Consider the following 10,702-nt stretch of genomic DNA (forward strand, 5'->3'; position numbering starts at 1 on the left):
TCCCCCCCCCCCCCCCCTCTCTCTCTCTCTCTCTCTCTCTCTCTCTCTCTCTGTCTCTCCTTCTCTCCCTCTCTCCCTCCCTCTCTCCCTATCTCCATGGCTAATGCCTTTTCTATGAGCTGGAAAAAAGTCACCACACACCCCCAGGTTTACGCAAACCAAGGCCCTGTCTCGCAGATCCAAGCCAGTCCTGAAGGTGCATTCAGACTGGCTGGGGGCTGGGGACAGCCAAGCCCATCCCTTGGCTCAGCCGTGAAGTCATGAGGACGTGACTCAGGAGCCAGCCTCTCCTGGGAAAGATGGTCCCTGGACTGACAGCAGGATAACCTCATGGAACTGGGCTGTGAGAGCAAGCTGGCAGACAGAAATAGCTGCTGCTTCTTGAAACAGGCGTCACTGTCTCCACGTTATAAGAAAATGGAGAGCTCTGCTGGCCACAGTGCTTGGGTGCCCAGGCTGACAGCAGAGGTTCTGGGGCCTGGAAAGCAGTGGAAGAGAAAGGCACAAACACCCACAGCCCTGGCTCAGCAGACCAGCGTGCCCTATGCTGTCTGTTAGACGGTGCCTGGGGAGTGGGGCGGGGCTGTGGTCTGCCCCGCTGTGCACATGGACGCCGTCCAGCAGGTAGGCCTGCACAGTCCCGAGCTGTGGCTCTTCTCTGCAGCCTCTTGGCTACAGACTCCTCCAGTGCCGCAGAAGCCACCAGGAGTGGTAAGGATCTCTGGCTGCCACAAGTAACAAAGAGATATTCTAGGCATTCAGCTCACCCCAAGAGAAAGCAAAGTCAGTCGGAGCTCGGCAGGCTCACAACGGTGGCTAACGTCCTGCTGAAAGGGGCATTTCAGCGCCTGGGTCCCCTCAGGAGGAGCAGAGAACGGGGCTGACCTGGAGACTGGCTCCAGCCCTCTTGGGCTTCCAGGGCTTGGGCCACATCTCCAGCACAGGTGTCCCCTGAAGCTGAGAATCATTTCTGGATTTAGCTCTTCCCACAGTTTGAATTCCCGTGTTCAGGGACAATAGTCACGTAGCAGATGCCAGCCTGGACTCCCCGGATGCTGCCTTGGAACGCTTTGTCATTGCTGATATTTGTTGGCCTGAGGCATAGCTTTATTAACACCCGGACTCCTACACATGCCCACGTGGGGCGTGGTGAGCCAGACTAAACCACAAACATGCAGCCCCCAGCTCCAGCTTGGCCTCGGTGATGGGTTGGCCCTTGGCTCCTTTTTCCTGGGACCTACTCTAAGAACACCCCGGTCTCTCTAAGACCGGCAGGAAAGCTGTGATGTTTCCAGGGATACCCTGCAGTTGGCAGTCTGGCTAAAGGCATGCTTGGAAAGCACAGGTGCTGAAGCTCCGTTGCCTATCAGAACCCTCGCACCCAGCCTCCTTCTTGCCTTTCTAAAGTTGTCCTCTCTGAGAGTCCTGCTGTCACATCTGGTGACCGTGGAGGAGCCGCTGACCCATGCAGACATCTCCAACACAGCCCCGAGTCTCCTGGCCAGGGACTGCCTGAGCACAAGCAGCACCCAGCCGGGCGCCTCCTCACGTACTTCTCCCTGAGCACCGGAGGCCACTGGGCAGGTGACACGCACAGCTGCAGGAGAGGGATGTCCCCTCCGTGAACCATGACCTGGGCTAGGAATACTTTATGGTATAAGTCATTGAGATTTCAGGATTTGTCTGCTGTGACAGTTGGTATTAATCACCGGACTCATTGAATATGAAAAATGTGTTAAAAAAGTCAAATGCTTGAAAATTCACAAAATAGGCCTTTGTGCTTTTTTTTAGAAAGTATTATGCTCCAAAAGAGCTCAGCACATAATCCCCAGTACCTCTGTGATTTTTTTCTCAGATGTCTTACTACATATTTCCAGAAGTGTGCATTTTTTTTATATTCATCTTTTCTTTCTCAACTGAACACAGAATCGCTTGACTTACAATAAGATCTCCCACTTTTGACGTTATTAATATACCTCCAGCATAGGTCTTAAGTGTACTAACTTAAGGGGCTTACACTTCTTAATTGGAGTCTCAGAACATTTACTGTTTCATTTCTCATTTATTTTTATAAAATGATAAAAAAACTTTTAAGTTAAGAAAATATTCATAAAATTGCCCAAAAGTACCTACACGGCTAAAACTAAACATGATGACTGACAGACTGGGCCATGGGGTGATGGCTTCCAGTTTTAGATTTGTGAAATCTCAGCTCAGCTCGGGAACAGGGGCTGAGAATTTAGCGGTGACCCCCGGGGGAGCAGGTGGCCCTTACAGGAGCGACGGCCCCCTGTGTTCCAAGAGGACCTCCCTGCTCCCACCTTCCCTGACTCGGTGTGGCCCCCATGGCAGGGAGCACAGTCGTGTGAAAGAGTGAGTCAGATCACATCAGTTCCTGGTCCTTCACCCTTCACTGGCTTTCCCCTTTGGAATCAATGCGACACTCAGCTCCCCACTAAATCCATGAGTCCCAGGGTCACCCGCTTCACCACACCCTGACCAAAGCTCTCCCTTTTACTCCCAGATGATTTTGAGATTTCTTAAGCGCATCCCTTTTATTCCCACTTCTGGGCCTCGTGGTTCTCCATGCATCCTGAACCATCTCCAGGCTCCTGAACCAGATCATCTGTAACATTCAGGTCTTTTCTCAAGAACCACACCTGCAGAAGCACAGGTTTTAAATCACCCAAACAATACAAATCTCCCCCAATAAAAAACAGCTGTGAAAGACATTTCTGAGGCAATGGAGGACAATTTTCATTCTGTTACACACTAAATAATGTTTCTATGTACCATTAAGAATCATAATAGCATTGTGGTTACACAAGTCAAGATCTTGATCTTGGGAAATATTTGCTAGAATTTAAGGACAAAATTTCATGATGTCTGCAACTTACTCTAAATGGTTCAACAAAGAAAACCCACACATGTGTAAATGAATGTGTACACAGGGACTACACAGACAGAAGAGAGAAAGAAAATATGGCACAATGTTAATAATGGGTGAATTTAGATGGTAAGAAAATGGGTGTTCGTCATATGCTATTATTTTAGCTTTCTATGGTTTTGAAATTCCCTGAAAGAAAAAGAAAAGCTTAAGAATTCTCCATCGCCTCCCTTGCTACCCTTTTTTCTTGCTTTATTATCTACCAAGTACCTAAAATTCTCTCAGATTACATTTTCATTTCAATGACTATTGGATCTTCTTCCCCTGGAAGTTCCAGGGAAAGGAGTTTTTGCAGGTCTAGCAAACTCCTTTATCCCATGTACCGAGGCCCCAGCAGCACTCAGAAGTAGTTGGTCCATGAATGAACACACCCTTGGCCCGCAGCACCTTTGCCCTGTGAACACACCTCCTCTGGATGAGTTGGGTAAAGATGACCTAAACTCCAACTCCCTGCCAACCACAGGGCCCCCGGCAGCCAATAAACCAGCACATCTGACCCAAGTGTCCATACTCAGTGCAGAACCAGATGGCCTCCCCTGTCATCCCTGGGGGCTTTGGAGAGGTCCACGTACAACAAAGATGACCGGAGAGCATTTCTCACTTGACAGAAGCACTAGGTAAATATGGTCCTATTGTACCCTCAGATCACTCCTGCTAGACAGGTGATGTTCTTATTAACAGAAGAGGGGACCACACCTGGGAAGGACACACATAGCTTTGTCCAAAGCTCAGTGACAGGTGCAGATAGCCCATAGGGTAGGGGTTTGGGGTGCTGGTTTTTGGCTAAGCTTTCAGGTCCTTTAAGGCAAGTGCTTTGGCTTTCTTGATCCACCAGCTTGCCCTCTGCACTTCCGGTCCTATAAAGACAGTCAACCCCTCAGAGTGGGTGGCCTCAGCATCCTGACGTTACCACCTGATGACACCTAACACTTTGTAAGCTACAGAGAAATAGAACCTGACTTCCATCCATACTCAGGTGAATTGCAAAAAAACCTGAAAAGAAATTTCAAGCACAGCAAGGAATTGCATTGTTCACCCCAGAGGTTCACCAGTGCAGCCCACCACAATCCTGAAACTTCTTTGAAGGCTCTATTTTAACTTTAAATTCATACAAACATTTCCATCTCCATAATATGTGCGTACTCATTTAAAATAAGTATTTTATCTGAAAACCCTCCACCAGTAGGAGAAAAAGGAAGGTCTCTTCAGTCACTGAAGATAATAATTGCCCCTAAACAGGAGTTCCCAGGTGGCTTTGTGGTTTTACGGCAGCTACACCTCAGAAGCTGGGGATTCTGGGCCGGGGGTAGCTCAGTGGGTGTTTGCTTGCTGTCATGCAGGAGGCCCCAGGTTTAGTCCACAATCCACAGAGAAGAAGTAGGGCATTCCTTTGTGCTCCCTTTTCTTAATTATAATTAAAATGTCTCTAGGACTATCCTTATATCTCCCTGGAAGGACCCCTGGGTGCTGGGATTCCTGTGGACAGCCTGGGGGTGCTGACTAACCCCCTCCACGTGGTCCTCAAGCCTGGCTATGGTTTCCCACAGCAACTTAGTTTCTTACTGACTTCCCTTATAGAAGTGAAAATGTATTCCCGCAAGAACAGACAATGTAGCCCCAACATGTAAGTCTGAAACAACTTTATCTGCAAGGAAGCTTTTTTTAAAAAATCATATTTAAAATGAATGTGTTATCATTTTTTTTATACAGCTATCCAAACTGAGTCACTGGGAGAAAAAAAAATAGTGTGCTAACACTTAAAACACAGTGCTAGGATCTGCATTTCCTTACACTATAGGTTCCTGGAAAGGAATTTTGTCTATCATGTTCTGTGGACTTCATTCTAGGTCTATGACTGGTTTTAAAGAGCTAAAAAATGCAGTGTAATACTAAACATCTTTAAATGTGCTAATTAAGGTTGATCTCTTGGGGAATCCATGCATAGGGCCATTGAAGTGTTTGATTAATATTCTCTGTACTTTCTTTAGTGTGAAAACAGGATTCCTTGCCCAATGTACATCTCTGTACTCTAATTTTTTTCCTCTGGGACTTGATTTCCACAACCATTGTCCATTTCTAGTTTTCTGATCTCACAGTCCAAAAACTAATAGTCAGGTGAGTGTGAAATGTAATAATTTCTGAGAATCTTTCCTACACTATTACGTTAGACAGGACAGGTTTTAATCCCATCAGGGATATGCCTAGCAATACCTTGTGAAGAACTCAACCTGAGAGAACAGGGTCAGTGTGCAGTGAAGAGAATCCATTAAAGAAATTTTGGTCATTGCTGGTCTCAGCTACCAAACAACAGCACTCCTATAGTAAGTAAAGTGAGCTTTTCTCAAGAAATAACATGCAAAAAAGTGGTCAGAATTTAGATAAATCAAGAAGAGTTGGTGCATATTTCACAGGGGGACCACAGGCTTCAGAGGGAGGACAATAGGGAAGTGAGAACCCTGTCCTCATTCTCCACTATGGCCCATTGTGCAAACAAATGCCAAGGGCAAGACAGCCATCATCGTGTCCACCTGGGTACTGGAGCCAAAGACCTCCAAGGACACTCCTATGCTTGGACACTTACAGTATATTGCCCCTTACAGTAAGAACATCACGGAGAACTTTGAGAAGTGTCAGTAAGTGATATTCCAGTGGGCTCATTTCTAGGACTTGGCTTTATGGTGAGAAGCTTGGGGAAGGCTGGATGAAGGGAGAGGCTTTGCCCTAGACTGAGTGCTGTCAGGAAGGAGGCAGAAGCAACTTCGTCACCAGTCATAGCTTTAGCCTCATCTCAGTGCTCCCTCATTCTAGACTAATGAGACTGCCTAATCCTGGAATTATCTCTACTTCCCCCTCTTCAAGTTAAAATGGCCTTGTCTGTGACTTGGATGATACTCATGTTTCTGTGAGTGTTCCAACCAGACTGCAGAGAGGTCTGCTGGGTGTTTTGATCTACCCTGAGGGTCTGTGAAAGCCTGTGTTTCCATAGGAGAATCTCAAGGCCTCATTGATGGTACCAGGCCAGGTCCTGGACAACAGAAGTTTCTCTGCTCTTGCTTACAGATTAGGGTGGGTGGTATGTTACCCAGAAGTTACCACATCTGATTTCAGCAGGATGTGCATCGTTATGTCACCTCTCTGGGCCCAGCTCATGTGAGACTGCCCTTGAAAAGAAAAGCTACTTTTGAAACATTGAAGTTCCAAGTGCTTTGCCTTGGCCTGCCTCGTAACCGCAGATGATACACACGGAAGCATACATGCTCTCCCACGTCACCATGGACCACCAGGCATTGTGCAACCTGGGCACCTGAGGGGCATGAGTCGCTCTCAGAGTGTCTGGCAGGGCAAGGCAAGGATGGCATCCCAGCATCTGATGGGAAATGTGGATACCCCACCGGGATGGAAAGCTCCTGAGGGCAGGGGAAATGCTGCCTGCAGACACCCAGGTACCCACAGAGGCTTTCCAGAAAGCTGAGGTCTTGAACTATGCAGCAGGAGGGGAGCCGGGACTGTCTCGGTCTCCTATTCGTGCACCTCTGTTGATTTTCATGCTCTGCTGAGGTCTGGGCAGACTTCACTTACATGTACAAATCTCTTATACATAAATCAGCTAATTTCATATGCACTTAATTAAAATGAACTTCTTCTGGAGTTTGGCAATAGTGAGCCATGAACTTTTAACGGCTTTGTACATCGTTCCCAACCTGTAAGTGTGGATAATCATACTTACTTATTTATAAAGTTCTTTGAGGTTTTTGGATGAAAGGCTCTTTTAAAGTACAAAGCATTAATTTTTTGTGACAGAGTAATATATGAGAAATGAACATGAAGGGATATAAAAATCTTTGTGTTCTTCCTTGCTTTAGGTTTTCATCTGCTTTCTTTACAGAGTCACAGAAGCCAGTCTCCAGGAAGAGATCTGGGGTTGGAGAGAATGGAACTAACAAAGGTGCTGTACGTATAAAATCCCAGGTAGGCTTGAGCCAGCCTCTCCTTTTGAAGATGTGAGAGATAAATTGATAGATGGCGTATTTTGTACAAACGAACTCATTTCAGTCAGTCGCACTGGTAGCGTTGAGCATATGTAAATGGAGCTCTATTTTTAGACTCCTTCTATCCATTTTTTGACCAAGACGAGCAAGCCAAGCTATAGCAATAGTCAATCGTTACAAGTAACCAGACCACAGGAGAAACATGCCAGTTGCTAGGTGATGACTTTCAATCTATCATTTTAGGCAGTAAATATAAGATGAAGTTATGAGGAGAGAAGCTATTCATACCTACAACTCCATCTAAAAATGGCTATTATTTATTGCAAGGGGCTGAAATCAGATGAAGTTGCAAAGCCCAGCTTATCAACCCAGAAGCCGAGATGCCACGCCACACAGACGTATTTCAAGGACAAATCCAAAGGCACATAGGAGCCTAAACGGTTTGGGGTGAGTGGAAACAATGACTGAAAAAACAAGACTTAACCCTGTCACTTAGGAGTGTGTTTAAATTACAAACATGAAAAGGAAAAAGATATATTTGATTCAAAATCCAGAAGTTTCTTTTTTCCCAAAGGGAAGAAAATTCTAGCAACTCGTCTCCCCTGAAAAGCAGGTGGCAGCCGTGTATCTGACACATACACAGATGCTGCGCGAAACCCTTGGTTCTGCCGTGAGAGCGCAGAAATATAGGTAAGGTCGAGGGGACAACCGGACAACACACAATGATTCAAACTCATCGCCTGAAACCAGTGGCTGCATTGAAACACGGCCTCAGTGCTAGTTGCTTAGTATTGCGTGCTCTGTAAGATGAACGTGTTGCTCGTCCCGTAAGGTAAGAATTCATTTGATTTGGTGAGAATTCAGAAATCTGAATCCCAGCTGGGAATCACGAAGCCCGAGCAGGAGCCTTCCCTCCGAGCCTGCTTCCTTGGCTGAGCCAGACAGTGAGGAGGGCGGCCCTCAGGCTTCCGTCTGGTCCGCGCTGGCATCCTCTGGGGATCTTCCCACACCCGGTCACCGGGCCTCCCGCGGTGTCCCCACCGGGAGGCCTGCGCCAGGGAGTGCAGATTTCTGACGAGGCGAGGCCCGATTTGGTGCCAGTGCTGTGGAGCACGTTTTGAGGTCCACTTCTCTAAACGATTAGGATTGAAAGAGGATTAACCGTGAGAGAAGAAGTCAGTGACAGGTTCGCTTTTACTCTCACACTGCAAACCTTCTGTTAGAGGATTGTACCCGTGTGTTCGCGGTGCTGCGCACACGCCCGGTGACGGTGTGGTTCGTGGTAAGCAACGTCTGTGTTGATCTTTGCCAGGGGAAGCTTCCGTGCTGATATCTGCTGTCTGCTTCCTGACAGAGCTGCTGACCCCTGGGAATGCTCGGGGCGACCGCCGTGTCCGCCGTTGGCGCCGGTGACCGACTCCCGGATGCGCGCGGTCCCCGGAGAGGCTTGGCACCCGCAGCCCCAGCTCCACTCCCCGGGAGAGAAGCGGGCCTGCAGCGCGCGTTAGTAATCCGCCGTGCCTGTGTGATTGTCTTAGTCCCTTTCTGGTCGCTGAGACGTAATACCTGGCACAGCGGGTTATTTCGGCTCCGAGGCAGGGCAGCCTGGCACAGGGGCCTGAGGGAGCAGAGCTGCTCAGGGCAGGGCGGTGGGGGAGCAGAGAGGGAGAAGAGCCCTGCCAGGCCTCCCCTCGGCGGCCCCCTCCACCCAGCAGACCCTGACACCGAGTCCGCGTGAATCCCGTAACCTGATCACCCCAGTACCGCGCCTATGTGAACCCTAACAGTGATGAGGTCTCCATACATTCCAGGAACTTCCGGGCTGATGAAGATGGGGTGCCCGAGGAAGGCGGGGAAGCTTCGCCCTCCTGCCCTACCTTGCTCTTCCGTCCGGCTGCCCTCGAGTTGTGTCCTTTTATAAGAAGTGGGTCGACATTTGTAAAGCGCTTCCGGGAGTTCTGAGGTCATTGCAGTAAGTGATCTAAGCCCAGAAAAGGATCGGGGAAGCCTCAAATTTACATCCGGGCCACAAGGCACGACTTGGAGCCTGAGGTTGGCGTCTGAAGTGGGGACGAGTTGCCCTTACTCCCGACAGACTGTTGTGATGGAGGAAACTGTAGGGAACCCAGTTTAACTCTGCTGGTGCAGACAGAAGCCTATGCGGCTCCTTCTACCTCGCGGCCTGTGTCTCGCGCTTCTTTACCTGCTAAGAGCAAAAGTAACCGTTTCCTGGAGGAAAAGCTTGAAAATGAACTAAAAACCAGAAGGAAAAACAGAGCACGCAGAGCCAGAGCAGCCCGAGGTCTTCGACAAAAGACAGCACAGCCTGACCCTCTTCAGGTTACGGGGCGCCCGTGTTGGGCCACCTGGTTTACTGGCTGGGGTGGCCCCCGACAGTGGCGTGGGTGGCTGTGTCTGTCTCCTGTTACAGCTGGGTCAGAAACGGACTGGCATGACCTTCAAAGTCCAGAGAAGGCAGAAAGATGCTTCAAAACTGCAAATTCTCTTTGAAGGCCTCACACCGACCTTGACCCCAAATTGTAGGTGCAACCTGGGGGAGTAATTGTGTCCTGACAACAACAGATACCAAGAACGAGAGAGCAGGTCCTTCCCTCCGTGGTCCCCTCTGCCTTTCCTTTCCTCCTCCCCTTCCTGCTTCCCTGAGGAAGAACCATTTGCTACCTGCACTGGCAGGGAAAAGCTTTCCCTCCAATGTTCTTGCTCCAGCTGCTGCTCTTGCTTGTTGCCTGGAGAAGACTGAAGCCCCCCCAGACCTTACTCCAGATTCTGACTGGCTCACGGGGCGCCCATTTTTCTCCAGAGCCCCCTGAGATGGTTCTCAGTGTGAGAGCCGCTGTGTGGTAACTTGTCTCCTGTTGCCTTGCCCTTGCCCACGTTATACTCACTGTAATAGAAAATATACTCACTGACCTTACAAATTACCCCCGCCTGTGTTCTTCAAATGTATGTCCCTGGTTATATCCCCCGGCTCGTTTAAATCCGTTCAATATTGAACCCCCAATACGAGGCTTCAGTCTCTAACATCCGACCAAAGTTGTGTTTTTGTTTGTTTCTCTTTTAACCACGTCTAGTATCCTCCTACATTTTTCGCCATCCTCCTCTTCCTCAAGTTTAATGCTGCATGAGATCCTGGAGACCACTTAACCTTTGACGTCCCTTCTGCCTGGAGTCTGTGATGTTGCCCATGCTGCCTTTCATACCTTACCAACCATCACTTCCTTGTCACCTTTACTCTGTTCTCATCTCCTGCAACTGTAGTTGCAGAAATTTCTGAAAGTTCCCCGCACGGACAATGAACGCAACGTGAGCGCATAGGGGTTAAGAGAAATAAGTCGGGCACACAAGTTTAAAATTGCATGTTTTCTCTTATATGAGAAACTCTGTATCGAGCTATGTTTCTAGACAGATAAACAGAGCAAAATAGAACACAGATGAATAGGGAGAGAAGTCCAAGTTAGTCCCCAAATTATCTATTCTGTTGTTTCAAAAATATTTTCTACATTTTCATTTCATTTATACTACTAGTCACTCTTAGTTCATTGAAGACAAAATTCTGTGTTTTTTCTCTGTTTCTTCCTTTAAGAGAGAGCCTTTTTTGTGCCTCTGACTTGTACCCTAATTAGGTATTTTGGCCATTCTTTTAATTCTTATGATACACAAGGGCCGGGGATTTAGCTCAGCAGTTCGGTGGCCTGCCTTGCAAGAGCAAGGTCCCGAGTTCAATCCCCGGTACCAAAAAAAAAAA

At 48.2% G+C, this 10,702-nt stretch overlaps 1 long non-coding RNA gene across 1 annotated transcript in view; it reads left to right on the forward strand.

Annotated features, from left to right (window-relative positions):
* Positions 1-8,433, forward strand: part of LOC104859032 — an 11,996-nt gene extending 3,563 nt beyond the window's left edge. Inside the window, exons 3-4 of the long non-coding RNA XR_779266.2 lie at positions 6,834-6,916; positions 7,264-8,433. This is a non-coding gene — a long non-coding RNA (uncharacterized LOC104859032). The remainder of the gene's footprint in view (positions 1-6,833; positions 6,917-7,263) is intronic.
* The last annotated feature ends 2,269 nt before the right edge of the window (positions 8,434-10,702 follow it).

Source organism: Fukomys damarensis, unplaced genomic scaffold (assembly GCF_012274545.1).
Source record: "Fukomys damarensis isolate Sample0158 unplaced genomic scaffold, DMR_v1.0_HiC HiC_scaffold_5, whole genome shotgun sequence".
NCBI classification, from domain to species: domain Eukaryota; kingdom Metazoa; phylum Chordata; class Mammalia; order Rodentia; family Bathyergidae; genus Fukomys; species Fukomys damarensis.